At 37.4% G+C, this 17,660-nt stretch overlaps 2 long non-coding RNA genes across 4 annotated transcripts; one reads left to right on the forward strand and one right to left on the reverse strand.

Annotated features, from left to right (window-relative positions):
- Positions 1-218: 218 nt before the first annotated feature.
- LOC136258565 (uncharacterized) lies at positions 219-12,734 on the reverse strand. 3 transcript variants are annotated; one of them, XR_010702830.1, is made up of 5 exons: positions 12,635-12,734; positions 11,305-11,394; positions 1,119-1,246; positions 314-550; positions 219-262 (listed from the first exon to the last, which is right to left on the reverse strand). It is a non-coding gene; the product is annotated as an uncharacterized lncRNA (long non-coding RNA). The 3 variants fall into 3 exon arrangements; XR_010702829.1 differs by having other exon boundaries at positions 314-1,246; XR_010702831.1 differs by lacking the exon at positions 11,305-11,394 and having other exon boundaries at positions 314-1,246; positions 12,635-12,718.
- A 463-nt stretch (positions 12,735-13,197) lies between these two features.
- Positions 13,198-14,065, forward strand: LOC136258764 (uncharacterized). The gene is made up of 5 exons (XR_010702982.1): positions 13,198-13,590; positions 13,643-13,704; positions 13,762-13,824; positions 13,882-13,962; positions 14,020-14,065. It is a non-coding gene; the product is annotated as an uncharacterized lncRNA (long non-coding RNA).
- Positions 14,066-17,660: the final 3,595 nt, after the last annotated feature.

Genomic DNA, 17,660 nt, shown 5'->3' on the forward strand with positions numbered 1-17,660 from the left:
AATTGGTGGCCTAAATTTTGAGTGCTCGTTAAAATAAGATGCATACACTCCACCCAAGCATTTTTCTCTCTTGAACGTAGTCATTTAGCACTAAACACTGAATATAAATATATGAGCAGTCTTCCATCCCTTCGTACAACATGACTTATAATTAATTTAAGCAGTATAACATCACACTGTAAAGCATGATTTTAGTGCACAAACACAAACGCACACACTTTTCCATTCCAGTCATTCTCCACACTACAAAGGACAGCCGAGCCTAAAAATATGATGAAAAAATACACAATACCATTTCTATCAACTTTCTTACCTGGTCAGAATTGAGACTTCTTATCTGATCAGGATCAGGATTGAGAATTCTTCACACAGGAATCTTGGCAACAGGGGTAGTATGCAAGTAGAATAGTCAAACACACAACGGCCTGACCCTCTGTATAATAGTGTTCCTCTTTTAGTCACCTTGTCCAGGAAACCTCAACAACGTAGCTCCCACAACGTACACAAAATTGTCGCCTTTTACATTACAGCGTAGGGTATCATCCAAGTCCTGTAGAGAACAATAGTACATGTACACCCCTGTATGTTAACATACACTCATGAGCAAGGGCCAATGAGTTTGGATAATAGAGGAACCACTGTATTAGGATGTGAACAAAACTGTCCACTGTAACAAGCACACATCACTATACAAAACCATAATATACTTGCACTACACTGTACTGTAGTTTGGTTTTCCTCAGAGGTCACAATTTAATCCTCTGATGTGGAATTTGGAAGCAATTCTGACTGTAAGATTGGTAACTGAAACCTATAACTGGCTACTCTATTAGAGTTATTGCAGTGACTGCTCTAGAGTACTGCACTGACTGCTCTATTAGAGTATCTCAATCCTCTGCCAAATTCAAAGTGGCTGAAAGGTAATCCAGCCAAAACTGGAGCAGCTGGACCCCTTACTATGGCCCTGTTAATCAGGACTTAATTAAATATATATGTAATTGTGTAGATGCTTATCACACATACATACAGACAATAAGAATCCTTACACTTTGTCCAGTAATGTTTCTCACTGACTGACTGACTGCACACTCACTCACACTGCACACTGAGAGACTTACCATCAAGTTTTACATTGTTTAACGGTTTCCCCATAAGCAGCTGGCTCACCACCAGGTATAGACGTCTTATGGAAACCAATAAATTGTCCTTCACTCTTCAGCAAACAATATCTTGGCTTCCAGTTCACCTGAAAGGAAATGAAGTACATTTTGAATAATTAATGAAACTGGCAAATGTCGTAGTAATAATACTAAGGTTGAACAGCTTGTGAATTCATGAGCTGCTCACCAGAAGAACAAGCATGCGTCCACCCTTGAAGCTCATGACATGGATCTAAATATGCCTTGCTTCATGAATTATTTCATGATAAGTATATATCACAGTGAATCTCACCAAGAGTTAATAATACATATACTGAGGAGAGTATCCTACTCTCATATACCCCTGTAGAAGGGCGTATCGTGAAGTTATGATGTAACACTTCTGAGTTTGCCCGTTTTTCTTTGTATAATTAATGATGTCATTAGTTGAACATGGTATCGATTGAACGCGTGCCTAACAATGTCGCTAGCAACCAAATCAACTCCATTTCTCACCGAACTACAATCATTCCTTCATGGGTTAAGACCGCTTCGTAGGCGTTTCTTGCTAGGCCATTTGCAAATACGGCTATCCTGAGTGTCACGAGTGTGAAATGGTGCTAACAATTCTTGCACTTTTACGGCTGCTCGTACGTCACAAACCACAACATCTTGTCATTACATCATAACTTCACGATACGCCCTTCTACAGGGGTATATGAGAGTAGGATACTCTCCTCAGTATATATATTATGAACTCTTGGTCTCACTTAACATAAGCTTCAGCTTGACATGGAAATACCGTGACATTATTTAGATAACGGATAATATTTATAATTTTTCAATACCGTCCAGCACTAGCTACTGTATATAAATGAATAGGCTTCATTTATCCAATTTATCCAATTTTTCCATTATCTATACTTACAGTAGGGTCTGATGAGTTCGGATACCTGTAATTAGAGGGACCATTGTATTTCAAATGCACTAGAAATTCTTAAGGAAGAGAAAACATACCTTACATTTATTTTAACCTGTTCACTTTTGAGGTGCATTAATTAGAGTTATCCAGTTTCCCCATAACACCCACTGAAGTTCTCACGTAAATGATCAGACAAGACAAATGGAATTTCTCAGTGAATAGTAAGAAGATACATTTACAATGAAAATAAATTAAGGGCATAGAGGTGTGAGTGAAGCGTAAGCTTCGTTCTTGGTCAACAATAGCAACTGAGCATAATCAGGCATCAAAGCTGGAACCATTTAATACCAGACTGATGCTCCAGCCAACTGACTTTTATATGCTGCCTCACACAGACGTACACGCACCTGCTACATAAACAAAGCAAAGCCTCTGATAATATCTGACTTGTACTGTAAACAACGAAAGTTTGGCGTGACTTAAGTTGGCGAATCAACTTGCAAAGCAGGTTGGCAGATGAAATTTTGGTGAATTTACCACACAGCCAATAGTGAGCAATATACATAGCTAATTGATGAATAAAAGTTATATAATTAGGCAAATTTTTTCAACTCACCAAATTCGCCAAACTTAAGACACGCCAAACTTTCATCGTTTATGCCATAATGGTCTGCCATGATGTCACTATCCAATGAATTATTTCCCTATTCTCCACCTTTAGAGGGCATTACTGCAACTGAGATAACATTCTGTACAGGTAAAAACAACACTCCTTAATTGCTTAATTGTGCAACTTTTGCAGGGTTAGAAAGGGATGAAACATGCCATAAGACACTATGAAGATGAGTTCCCTGTTTTCAGAAAAATCAAAGACATTTTAAGCTAAATAAAGATAACTCTTTACTCATTTTAATGTCACATTATACAGCTGTATGTACGGGGTTCATTAGGTTCTTACGAAGTACTGTACGTAGCTGCAATTGAAGAAATATTTGCTTATTGTCAGGAAGAACTGTTAGATTACCAGCCATTGTATCTTCAAGGTCATTTACTGATTTACTGTACCATCACCTTTGTTTATAAGAATTCATTATATGGATACAAATTAACAAGTTAGCATGCACAGAATTGTATAAATTATGTAATCACATTAGTGGTTGATTTCCCATTCCATACACACACGCACACGCACGCACGCACAATTGGGAATTCTTTGGCGGAGAGCAAGTCTACTGAATTTTTGCCTAGAAGCTGATCATTAGACGTCCAGGAAATATTTATCTTATTACAGAATACTAATGGTCATTATCCAATTCTCTCTGAGTGACAGGGTTTTGCAGATAATTAAGTCCATCTGTGACATACAGTAGTCACATTTATATTGGACCAAGATATCTGCCCCACTGTCACATTTTTGAGTTACCAGGGTTTAGTCCTGGCAAAGTCTCTGAGCAATTAGGCATGCTCGCATCTTGTGAGATTAGATTTAAAGTATTCCCTCCAATGTTGCAGTATACATGTAGTTGCAAGCTTCCTTACAGTAGTGCTTATCACTGCATTATTATTTTCTCTCAGTGTCAGTTCTATTAGATGGTGCTTTTTGAAGATTTCTTATTGTAGCTATGACAGAAAATATAATGTAAGAGCCTTGCTGTTGGCACGAAGCTTAATATGCCTTGATATGGTTATACTGCGATATATTTTAGATACCAGTACCAGTATCGTTTATAACTTTTCAATCACTACTTTGTACATAAATAAATGGGCTTCAGTTTTTCCATTATCCAAACTTCAGTACTTAGAGCCCAATGAGTTTGGATAATAGAGGGACCACTGTACTTCAAATGCAGTAGCTATAGCACTACTGTATCTTAAGGAAGAAAAAATGTGTATACACTTAGCATTTAGCCCATTCACTTTTGGTGTGCATTAATTAGAGTTACCCAGTTTCCCCCATGGCACTGTGCTTAAATACACTAAAGTTCTCATGTAAATGATCAAACAAGACAAATAGATGAATAATAAGGAGACACATTTTCAACAATGAAAATAAATTACGGACGTAGAAGTGTGAGTGAAGTTTAAGTTTCTTGATCAACAATAGCAACTGAGCATAAAGCAGGTTGAACCATTACCGATGCTCAAGCCAATTAACTTATATATGCTGCCTCACGTAGATATATACACACCTGCTACATAAACAAAGCAAAGCCTCTGATAATAATAGATGACTTAACAGTAAATGACCAAGTTCGGCGCGACTTAAGTTTGGCGAATCAGCTTGTGAAGCAGGTTGGTGGATGAAAGTATGATGAATTCACCACACAGCCAATAGCGAGCAATATAAAATAGCTAATTGACGAATAAAAGTTTAATGAACTTTGCCAAACTTAAGTCACGTCAAACATTCATCGTTTATGGTATAATGTTCTGCCATGATGTCACTATAACCAATGAATTATTTCCCTTTAGATGGTCCATAGCAACTAAATATTAGAGAATGGGCATTACTGCAACTGAGATAGCATTCTGTACAGGTAAAAAACAAACTATTTAGTTATGCAACTTTGTACTGTAGAGGGTACAAATACTACTATAAGCTATAGAATTTAAGCCATTATTCCACTGATCTGTTATTCTGTATTAGTTTCCCCAAAGTCAGGTGAAGGATGAAACATATACAAATATACATTATAATATCACAAGGTTGTAAACATTAAAACATATGTTGCTCATGAGCTCATCTGCTAGCATGGCTCACTGTGCCACCTGAACAATTGTAGCAACTAGTCACAAAAGGTAAGCTTGTTAATGCTAATAAGTTTTGATGGGCATTAAATATAAACAGAGACAGACACACAATTTTTTGACACAATTACAGTGACCAGGCACGTGCCTTTCAGTATGTGTGCCTGGTTACAACAGAGTTTGGAGACCTTCAGTATGTGACATATATATACGTACAAGTGTAATTAAAAATTTCACATTAGTTGAGTAGGCAATAACACAAGGGGATCTATACCTGCAGCTATACTAGCGGGCATTTAATTTCTACTTCAGTCTGGCAGCCTGAGCAATGACTGAAGTTGGCACTAGTGTTTGGGTGTCAGTAAGCATTCTTAGTTCATTGCTGTTTAGTCAAATAAATAGTTTCGTGCTACCTGCCTGCTCAATATCGAATAGTAAGTTTATAGTACTTACTGACACTAGCTGGAGAATCAATCTACAATACAACAATAGCCTCTATGACCTTGACAGATACAATGGCTGGTGGTAATCTAACAGTTCTTGCCCATCCCTACACACACACACACACACACATGCACACACAGTTGGGAGTTCTTTGGCGGAGAGCAAGTCTACTGACTTTTTGCCTAGAAGTTGGTCATTAGAGATCCAGGAGATATTTATTTATGTTATTACAGAATACTAGTGGAACACTATCTAATTCTCTCTGAGTAACAGGGTCTTGCAGATGATTAAGTTCATCTGTAGTCACATTTATTTTGGACCACAATATCTGCCCCATTGTCACATTTTTGAATTACCAGGGTTTTGTCCAGGCAAAGTCTCTGAGCAAGGCATGCTCGCGTCTTGTGAGATTAGATGCTATGAAATCTGTAGCTTTAATTTCTGATATTTCATTTTTAGTATTCCCTCCAATGTTGCAGTATAGTTGCAAGCTCACTTAGTGCTCATCACTGCTTTATTATTTTCTCTCAAGTGTCAGTTCTATTAGATGGTGCTTTTTGAAGATTTCTTATTGTATGACAGAAAATAAAATGTAAGAGCCTTACTGTTGGCACAAAGTTTAATATGCCTTGATATGATATGCCTTCAGCTTGATATGGTTATACTGCGATATATTTTAGATACCTGTACCAGTATCGTCTTGTGAGATTAGATGCTATGAAATCAGTAGCTTTAATTTCTGATATTTCATTTTTAGTATTCCCTCCAATGTTGCAGGATAGTTGCAAGCTCACTTAGTGCTTATCACTGCTTTATTATTTTTATTCGACAGAAAGTAAGAGCCTTGCTGCTGGCACAAGGTTTAAGCCCTTGTGTAGAAGGAATACATCAGACTCTGAGAGCTCTACAGTATCTGACAAGTTGGTAATGTGTGTTTGCACATAAGATACAATACATGGTATATGATCGTGAGCAAGAGCATATCTAATCCTATGGACAAGGGAGCATGTAACTCAGTAAACAGCGAAATTCAAACATGGCTGCCATGTACTAGTATTAGTATTAGTATTAGTGATTTAGGATACATAGGCAATGCCTGTATATGATCCTATTCTATAGCTAGCAAAATAAAATCAAACATAATTTAAATTAGCTACCAGTCATGATCGATAGTAAACATTTGTGAGGAGAAGTGTTGATCCAGTAGGTTTTTAAAACTGTTGATAGATTGGGCTGCAATCACATTCTCTGGTAAATTGTTCCATACATTAATGCTCCTTACTGCAAAAAAGTTTGATCTTGGCCGGGTGACAGCACGTGGTTTAAAAAATTTGTTTGCATGGCCCCTGGTAGAACTGCATGTATTGGTAGAAAAGAAGTCAGATAGCTCGAGTCCAATGTCATTATAAATCATTCGATAAATAAGAATCATGTCACCTCGTAAGCGATGATACTGCAGGGATGGCAAACCTAATATTGATAAACGTTCTGAGTATGGTAGATCATTAAAGTTAAACAAATACTTGGTAAACCGTCGTTGCACACTTTCAATTGATTGTTGATCAAGGATATAATGTGGCCCCCAAATAGCATTACCATATTCAATGATCGGTCTCACCAATGACTTATAAAGGCTAAGAAACATTGTTTTATCAGTGAAATTGAAGGACTTCCGTATAATAGCCAATGTACGATTTGCTTTCGTAACAACAGAATCAGCGTGCTCATGAAACTTTAGTTGGTTATCGACAATAATGCCCAAGTCCTTGATGGAGTCATTCGGAGAAATCTGGATTCCATTTATGCTGTAACTGCCGTAGTTATGTGGTTTGCCGAAATGCAATAGATGGCATTTAGACACATTGAAATTCAATTGCCACTTGTTTGCCCAAGCAACTAAATTGTTTATATCTTGCTGCAGCTGGTGATAATCAGTAGCATCATTGATAATGTGGAACATCTTTAAGTCATCAGCAAATTGTAAGATAGGACTACTGATTTGTGTTGTTATGTCATTTATGTAGACATTAAACAGTAATGGACCCAACACAGAACCTTGTGGCACACCACTACGCACATCACACCAAGATGATGACTGTCCATTAACTACAACCTTTTGTTTCCTGCCAGATAGAAAACTTTTTAGCCATCCCAAAAGGTTTCCTGTAAGGCCATAAGACTCAAGCTTAGTAAGTAGTCTAACATGGGGCACCGAATCAAATGCCTTAGCAAAGTCAAAATAAATTACGTCAATTGAAAGACCTTTTTCAAGAGCTTCTGTCCATGAGTTAACAGCAGTGAGTAACTGGGTAGTACAAGATTTACCCATAGTAAAACCATGTTGACAAGGGTTGATCAGGTTGTTACTGTTAAGATGGTCTTGGATTTGATCTTTAATGATGGATTCTAATATTTTAACAACTGGAGAAGTAAGACTAATTGGTCGATAGTTGCTAACAACATGACGGTCACCTTTCTTAAATATAGGGGTAACACAAGCTTCTTTCCAAGCAGTGGGTAAGGTGGAAGAATCAAGTGATTTGACAAATAGAATGGATAATGGAATACTTAACTCACATGCACACTCTTTAAGTGATAATATAGGCCAGCCCTCTGGTCCAGATGCCTTGGCAGGGTTCAGGTTAGTCAGCTTAGAATAAACAACTGCAGGTGTGATTTCAATATCAGCGAAGGGGTCAATGCTCTTGTCCAAATTGAAAGATGGAGTAGATAACAAGTTTTCTTGAGCAAAAACACTGGAAAAGTAATTGTTTAGCAGTTCACTTTTCTCAGAATCTAAATGTGCAACAGTATTATCAGGATGATGGAGAGTGTCTAATGATGGTCGAACCTTCAATTGAGAATTAACATATTTCCAAAAGTTTCTAGGATGTGTTTTAATATCACGGACAAGTTTGTTTTCATAATTAGCACGTAATGACCTTGTTAACTGTCGAAGTTCATTTCTAACCCGGGAATAATGTTGGTAAACTGTTGAGGAATTACTCTGTTTGTATCTGCGCCACAAATTAAATTTTTTATTTCTCAGCGAAAGTGCTTTTTGTGTCATAAAAATATTTTTTCTCTTTCTGGGTACATATTTAGGGATACAGTCATTAATAATATCAGTGAACGCATTACTAAACAATTCCCAGGCTGAGCAGATATCCAAGGTATCAAGCAAGTCATTCCAATCAAGAGCTTGGAGTAACTCCCTCATCCTACTAAAGTCAGCCTGATTCAAGTTGTACTTGGGTCTGTTAGTTGACGCAGGGCTTGAATGGCATATAAAGTTAAATTGGAGGCACAGGTGGTCACTTGCACCGATACCAGGAAGGTACTCAATATTATTGATCATCCCATCCTCATTAGTAAAAACCAAATCCAGTATATTGGCGGTAGTGTTGAGTCTGTAGTGTGTTGGCTCGGTTACATGTTGAAATAGACAACAGCTGTTAACAGCATCCAAAAGCAGTTGTGAACAAGATGTATTACAAGCCAGGGTAGACCAATTAATATCCGGATAATTAAAATCGCCACAAATTAACACATGAGAATGGCCTTGGATTCTACAGAGTAAGTCACATAAGGCTGTAGTACTTTGACATAAGTTAGATGATGGACTTCTATAGATACAACCCACCAAAAGTGAGTCATTACTCTTCAAAGCAATCTTAATCCATAACTGTTCCTGAAATTGAGAGTTGTCAAACTGGACTTCGTGGGGTGAAGATTTCTCAGAAATGTACTATAATAAGTATCTTTTAAAATTTCCTAATTAGGATATTATGTAGAGGCGCATGCTCGAGTACATAACGTTTCCGCTGTGACGAAGCGAAGCTATGGAAACGAAGTTCAATGGCATGACAGAGGAATCTAGAGCACAGGCTTAGCAGGACAGTCTTTCTACAGTCACTAATCATGTAAAATCACGTGAAATTACTCCACTTGACTATTCCAAGCTCTACCTTCGACTCAACGATCTTCCTATCGAAGCAGCTTTACATAAGACGATGGAGTAGCAGCCAATTTAGTGTATCCCTGTTGTGCGTAAGAATGATGTAACCAACTATATGTACATAGTAACACAGGACGCCATGTTTGAATTTCACCCTAGTATTGGTAGTGCATGGAGTTACAGTGTACATGTACCTCATGCACGCCTTTTCCAAAAACTTCACCATTATGGAATTCATGGAGCACTACTACTTTGGCTTAAATCTTTCTTAACCGATAGATCACAATATGTCATACTAGATAACCAAAAGAGCCATCCAACCCCAGTATCATCGGGAGTTCCTCAAGGCACAGTGCTAGCCCCACTTCTCTTTCTATTGTATATAAATGATTTACCTTCTCGAGTACGCTCTAAAGTAAAGTTGTATGCCGATGATGTATTACTCTACTCCTACATTAAATCTGAATCTGATTGTCATGCATTACAAGAAGACCTAGATGCTCTCGCACAATGGGCACATATTTGGCAGATGGAGTTTAACCCCAGCAAATGTGAATTCTTGAGAGTTACCAATAAGAAAAACCCCATTGTCTTTAATTACTGCATTGAAGCTGTACCTATTGCCCAAGTTGCTCATACCAAATACCTTGGCGTAACAATTTCAAGCAACCTTTCATGGAATGAGCATGTCCAAAAGATTACCAACAAGGCCAAACAAGTACACAACTTTTTGTATCGTAACTTACGCGAATGTCCTACTCACATTAAAGGTAATTGTTTCAAGATTATGGTTCGTCCAATCATTGAATATGCTGCGTCTGCTTGGGATCCCCACACCTTGTTGAATATAAACAAGCTAGAATCAATCCAGAGAACTGCTGCTAGATTTTGCTTTAATGACTTTTCAAGATATTCAAGTGTTACTAACATGTTGTCTTCTCTTAATCTACCATTGTTACAGGCAAGAAGAACCCAAGCTAAATTAAGTACTTTTTACAAAATAATTAACGGATATTTGATTGTGCCTACAGATGATCTTACCCCTAAACTTTCAAGTTTAAGGAGTGGCTACTATCACCAACCAATGACTCTAATTGATGCATACAAATTTTCCTTTTTCCCATCAACCATCAAATTATGGAACCAACTCCCTGCTGATGTAATTAATTCCTCTACCCCTAATGAGTTTTGTAATAACTTAAGTAACTTTTATGATCACACCTGTGCGTTATAATCTTTTGATTGCTGCACAGTAATAAATATAATATAATAATAATAATACATGCTCCCTTGTCCATAGGATTCAATGAGCTCCTGTCATGAGTACCTTTTGCAAAACAATTTCACTAAATCAGGTGTGTACCCACAGCTGGCCTTTGGCTGACTGTGGGCACCACCTAAACCATTCACCTACAAAAGGCAAACAAATCATTTCAACACACCCGTTCTATCAGATAGCTCCTCACAAAGCAATGTAATTGAACAGTATTTTAGAATAAATCTTTAATATAAACAATTTTGTAGATGAGGTACGTAATTGAAAGTATGAATTGACAATTTGCTGTTATTGTGTCCTACCAATATACATACAGCTGTATGAAACAGAGCAGAATGCACTGAGACAACTTAATACATTCACAAGAAGCACACTGGTAGGATTAGTTCTACTACAGTATATTCTATGTCATACTTTTTGATTGTTTGAGTGTGGCTGTTTTCATAACATTTCTTACATTACTGTACTACACTGTATTAGTGAAATTACAGGTATCTGTATAACTGTACTGTATGAGCAAATATAGCACTTTGCGTGGGAGTATCAAAGTGTTGAAGAGTGCTTTACTAGTTTTTAAAAATACATGTACTGTAGCAAAGGCCACAAGGCACCGGCAAAACTGAAGCAAAATCTAGCAGTGAAATTATTGTATAGCACGACTCTAATAAATTTAAGCAGTCTCCATTCACACCGTACAGCATGATTCTAAGCAATTACTTGTGTGTAACAGTTGCTATCAGGTAAAGCTCATATTGGTGGTATAGAAAAGTGCATTGCACATGCACCCACACACACTACACACACATACTCAACTCACATATATATATATCAGCCCATTCACCAGAAGCTGTTTCTTGTGAACAACTCTTGTAAGTAAACATGTATCAATTTAGTATCTAGTAAATACCTAAAATGTATTGGTATCAGATTGACTAGTATTAAGTGATATCTACATCACTAACACAACACAATATACACAGATGCACAATGCAAAGCGAAGCGTTTGACTATACCATAATGCAGTCATGCCTACCCAGTGAACTAGCACTTTCAGTTGGCCTGTGTTACTAAACACCTGGAATGGGTCGTGTTGTAACAAACTTAATGAAGGTCTACCTTTTGACTGGCTAGTTTCTAAACTTAATAAAGCACGGGAAAACCATGTGTAGTAAGCTGTTTATCCAGTGCTACTAGTCTCGCGTGGCCAGACCACTTTTTCTCGGCACGGCGCTTATCGATTGCATTATAAGCGCCTGCTCGAAAAGGGTCTGGTGACAACCGAATTGACAACTCGTTCTGGCCTAATTTGTCAGCGCCACCTGGACTGACGTAAATTGGCATCAACGCCACCTGTCATCCGCACAGAAGTTACAACTTTTGGAGCGGGCACACCATACAGCTGCCGTTCACAAATCGTTATCTACAGAAACATGTAGGTAACAAGAACGAGTTGTCAATTCGGTTGTCACCAGACCCTTTTTCGAGCAGGCGCTTATAATTCAATCGATAAGCGCCGTGCCGAGAAAAAGCGGTCTGGACACGCGAGACTACCAGTGCTACTACTGTCGCAGGAAATTTACCCTGCTTCCTCAAAATTCATTATTACTATAATTGATAATTTTCAAAATTCATGCTCCACACAACAGCTTTTGGAGGTAAGAATATAGTGGAAATGTTCAGTAGTAAGCTAATTCATTACCCCAATCTATTGTTGATTCTCCCTCTGTCAATGATTTTAAAACACTGCTGGACAGACACTATAGTAATTGTTTATTTGATTTTGTATAGTAATTAGAATAGCTAAGTACATAATAATTATTAATTTTGTTTATGGATGTACAGGCATAAGCCTTTATCATTAAAATACAAATACAAATACAAATATAAGAGCATCATTGAAATACAGTGAACTTGGTTGTGATTCTAAATAATATAAGTTCATTGGTAGATGCTATGCAATCACGTGAGTATAATGAATAAAATGTTGAGATAACAGCATAATGAATAAAACCATGCGGAAGAGTATTTGCAGCAGGCGAAACAATGAATCTGCTTAGAGTGGAAATAAATTAAATACACCACGATCTGGAACTATTATAAAAAGGAAAAGATTCGTACGCACGCAATTTATTACAGTACACTCATACCCGTCTTATTTATCGCCGTATCTAGTAGTAACCTCCTCTTTCAGTTTTCGAATTTTAAATTCCATGTCACACCTGATTTTTTTTGTCTGGCGACTTCCCGAAATTTTCAAACAAAAAAAACGGGAAGTCTTAGAGTTGTAACCTTGGTAACAGTTTAGTAGGTTTTCTGCTGAGTTTCAACTTTAGTCTCTCTAGCTTTTAGCCACTCTGGCTCTTAGTTATGCGGAAACTATTGGTGTTTATTGTACACACGCCATGAGCAGTAGTCAGAATCCGTCTCTGGTCATGCGGGTACTGAGACCTGCCGGAGGAAGTGCAGGTGCGTGCGTAATTTTAGAGAACTTAATTTGTGTATTGGTACTTGACCTACAGGCTCAGATAATTAAGTGGAACTCCAAGGAGCTCAACTCGTTCTTCTGTATCGACTGTGGAGCCACAACTTAATAAAATAGCCAGCCGCTATTTCTCAGTTTCCGTGACCTAATTGCAAAAGAATGTGGTGTGGCTGTACGAGACTAGCAGTGATGCAGTCGCATTAGTTTAATGACTACAGTATGCAAATTTTATTTACAGTGGAACCTCAGTTATTAGGATTTTCGGTTAACCGAACTACGGAAATGACTGCTCTATTAGAGTAGTGACTGTTCTATTAGGATATTTGAAAGTACTGATATTTAAAAATGCTATTTTAAGGTTATTTATACTCAGTTTCAGAGATATGGACTTTTTAGACTTATGGATTACCCCTGGTCCCAAGGGGTTCGGATAACTGAGGTTCCACTGTGTGTTTATGACATTTTCTTTAGGCATGTCACCAAACCTGACAAATGATCAGTGGAATTGGATCCAATGTTGGCTATAATGTACGTTTAATTTTATTTATACTCTGTTATCACTATAGAGATGTCACTGAACCTGACAACCAATACTGACCATCTAGAGTGTTGGTGATGGCTGTACGTTTATAAATTTCATTAGTTTGTGTTCATTATACTATTATTTTCCTAGAGACATCACCAAAGCAAACAACCAATGCAGCCTGTCTAGACTCCTGCAATGATGACTACAATGTACGTTTATAAATTTCATCAGTTTGTGTTTATTATACTCTGCTTTTCCTATAATAGAGATGTCACCAAACCAGGCAACCAATGATGCTGACTGCGTAGAGTCCCACTGACGGCTACAATGTACGTTTATAAGTTTCATTAGTTTGTGTGTTCATTGTTATGTTTCTCCTATTATAGAGGTGTACAATCAATGCTGACCATCTAAAGTCCCACTGCATGCCAGTGCTTACCATCTAGAGTTCCACTGATGGCTACAATGTACGTTTATAAACTTCATTACTGAGTTTGTGTATTCATTATGTTTTTCCTATATAGAAAGATGTCGCCACAATGGACCACAACCGATGCAAGTCCTGCACTGCATGATGGTTGAATGTACGTTTTATAAATTTCATTAGTTTGTTTGTTCATTGTATGTTTTTCTTATAGAAATGTCACCATCCTGATAGGGAAGTCATGCCAGAACTTGACAACCAAAACTGCATGGGCATCTGCTGTCAAATGGCATTGATATCCTATAAGAAGAAACAGTGATTTTAACTGTGTTAACAATGCTGCATTAAATGCAATTGAAATGTATTTGAAATACAATTAAAATACAAACGATATTACAAATATGTTGGAGTGTGAAGGTCATACCATTGAAGTGTGAGGGTCACACCTTGGGTGTGAGTATCACACTTGGATTTGGTATGTCCCCTGTGGCAGAGATTTCACACCGGTTTCAGTGTGATATTCACACTTCCAAATTTACTGTGTACGGAGAGAACGTAGCACCGTCTTAGCAAGCTGCAAATGGGCAAGAACGTTCTAATACGGAATTCAGTCCGTCTATATGAAGAATTACGTGAATGTAATGCTGCTGTTCTATATCATATGCGTATTTTGTACCATACGCGTATACGCGTACGGTACAACCATACGCGTATGGTACGGAAAATCGTACCATCTGAGTATAGCTAACCTGCATGGTATGCGTATAATATTAAGCAGAAGGTTTTTGCACTGCCGTACCTATTGACTATACGCCTGATGACACTCTGCTTTCATTTCTGTTCGGGGAAGAGGGAGGGGGAGGAGCTAGTCTTTCTGTTCAGTGAAGATCGAGATACTCAATAGAGCAATCGTATATGTACTTGAGATTGGTTTTTATAAGACTTTGTCTTCCTTATACCAATTAATAAATAATAATAATAATATATTTTATTATTATTATATAATTGCAAGACCTCGCACAGCGAGTATAAATGCAATATATACAAATCAAAATATATAGCTACAGCTAACTAATTACGATTTTATAGTTCATTTATAAGAAGGTTGTTAAACACGGTGATAGATGAAGCTTAAAAAGTCTCTGGTTGCAAGTTGTTCCATATATAGCAGTGGAAGGAAAGAAGCTGAATTTATATGTGTCAATTCTAGTGAATGGCAGGGTAAGTTGATCTGATTATAGCTATTCTATTCTCTAGAGCTAAGATCAATTTAGATTTACTGTGATTAAGATATAATTTACTTTACTGCATGATGCAAACCTATAGCATTCCTTAAAATAAAAGAATAACATGATATCTCGCATGACTATATATATATATAAGTGATGAAACTGACATCTTGATTTAGGACAATATATGATAAAAACAATCATGAATTCATCACACTGTTGGCAGATCCAGTCTTGAATTGTGTTAAGTCCTGCTGATCTGGTAGGATCTGATGGAATTCTACATTGTCAAAACTATTAAAAGTCAATCAGCTGGGTTGGAAGTTTTACAAAAAAACATGATAACACCTAGCTACATATAGTGTAAGTCTGAAAAGTATAAATCAAAGGAAGGGGATTAAATATAATATGTCTTGATTTATACATAGTTGTTGGTGTATAATCTATAACAATGTATCTCGTTGTCTGTTTAACATTTCATTTCATCAAAGTATCTGACAGTTCCACAAAATGCATGTAATAGAGCCATCACCCATATAATTATGATGGTTTATGTAAGCACCTGTGGATTATTTTCTTGATGTCTTCTGACTTTTGTACATATTGATTTATTGTCTCGTCCGCCTTATTTGTCATGGATTTCCATCTTGCATTTTTATAATAAATGACTTCATTTATCCACAGTGTAATTGATTTGAAAGTACACAAGCTGCTATACTGTATGCGTTCTTTAGAATAGTTGAGTTAAAATGACCAGATTTGTGAAAAGGTACCTTTTCCACACATTTTACATACCAGCAAACAAAATGATGTAACACTTGACTCCTTACACTGATAAACTTGCTCTTAGTATCAAAATGCAGATAGATACTAGTAGCTACTGTACATTCACTCATGGATAGTTGCATGCAGACAATTATAAGGTATATGTTCAAAAACTTATGAAACCCCGAATTTTAAAATATTCATGGGTCAAATTTTGTCTGTGATAAAGGTACCTTTTTGCAAATCCAGTCACAAATTATCTAGCTGTTGCATAGCAACTGCACACACTGACAACGTATGGTAAATTTTAATTTTTGTTTCTTCTTCCACACAGTACATTGTGGCTGCAATTGCTACACATATATTGCTTCTTATTGGATTCATGATCCATCGTTGATACAATGAAAATTCAAAAACTAGGCCATTATTACAAATGCTACTCCTCCTTCATATCTATAATAGAGTTAATGATGTAATGTAATGATGTGACATGATGTAATATAATGTAATTTATGCATACCTGTAACATTAATATTGTGTACTGTAGTTGTAAGAGTTAGTTGTTATTGTGTACTTTCAGTCATATCCAAAATGGACAAACCAACCCTTTGGTGTGCTGGAATGGTGGTGGTTCCCAAGAAATCTGGTGATGTCAGAATTTGTGTTGACTTGAAACCACTCAATGAAAGTGTGCTCAGAGAAACACATCCACTACCTGGAGTAGATGAGACACTGGCACAGCTAACAGGAGCTACTGTGATGAGCAAACTAGATGCCAACAGTGGATTCTGGCAGATACCACTGGCTAAGGAGTCCCGTGAGTTGACCACATTTATTACGCCATTCGGGCGATACTGTTTTAATAAATTACCATTTGGTATTTCAAGTGCTCCAGAGCATTTTCAGAAAAGAATAAGCACCATCCTTGGACTAGTAGGTGTCCTGTGCTTGATGGACGACATTCTCATCTTTGGGAAAGACCAGAAGGAACATGATGTTAGACTGACAACAGCCTTGCAAACAATCCAAGCAGCTGGTGTGACACTCAACAAGGACAAGTGTGAGTTCAATAAAACCTCATTAACTTTCCTAGGTCACACTATTGATGGAAAAGGAATCTCTCCTGATCCTCAGAAAACAGCAGCAATCAACAAGATGGCTTCACCCAAGTCTACCTCTGAGCTAAGACGTTTCATGGGGATGGTCAATCAACTGGGAAAATTTTCTCCCCGAATTGCTGAGCTTTCAAAGCCAATGAGAGAACTACTCAGCAGCAAACGAGCGTGGAACTGGGGGCCAGCTCAAGAAAAATCATTTGTCAAGGTGAAAGCTGAACTAACAGCACACACAGTTTTGGCATTGTATGACCCACAGGCAGATACAAAAATTTCTGCTGATGCCTCTTCTCATGGACTTGGTGCTGTACTGCTACAAAATCAAAAGAAAGAATGGCGACCAGTTGCCTATGCTTCTAGATCTATGTCAGAGACAGAAACTAGATATGCTCAGATTGAGAAAGAAGCTCTTGCTATCACATGGGCATGTGAAAAATTCTCTACCTACATTCTTGGAAAACATATCAGTATCGAGACTGATCACAAACCTCTAGTTCCACTATTGGGAAACAAGCATCTTGACAACCTCCCACCAAGAGTGTTGAGATTCCGTTTGAGACTGATGCGATTCAGCTACTCAATTCAACATGTTCCAGGGAAACTTCTGTATACTGCTGACACACTCTCCAGAG

The sequence above is a fragment of the Dysidea avara genome, chromosome 6 (genome assembly GCF_963678975.1).
Source record: "Dysidea avara chromosome 6, odDysAvar1.4, whole genome shotgun sequence".
NCBI lineage: Eukaryota > Metazoa > Porifera > Demospongiae > Dictyoceratida > Dysideidae > Dysidea > Dysidea avara.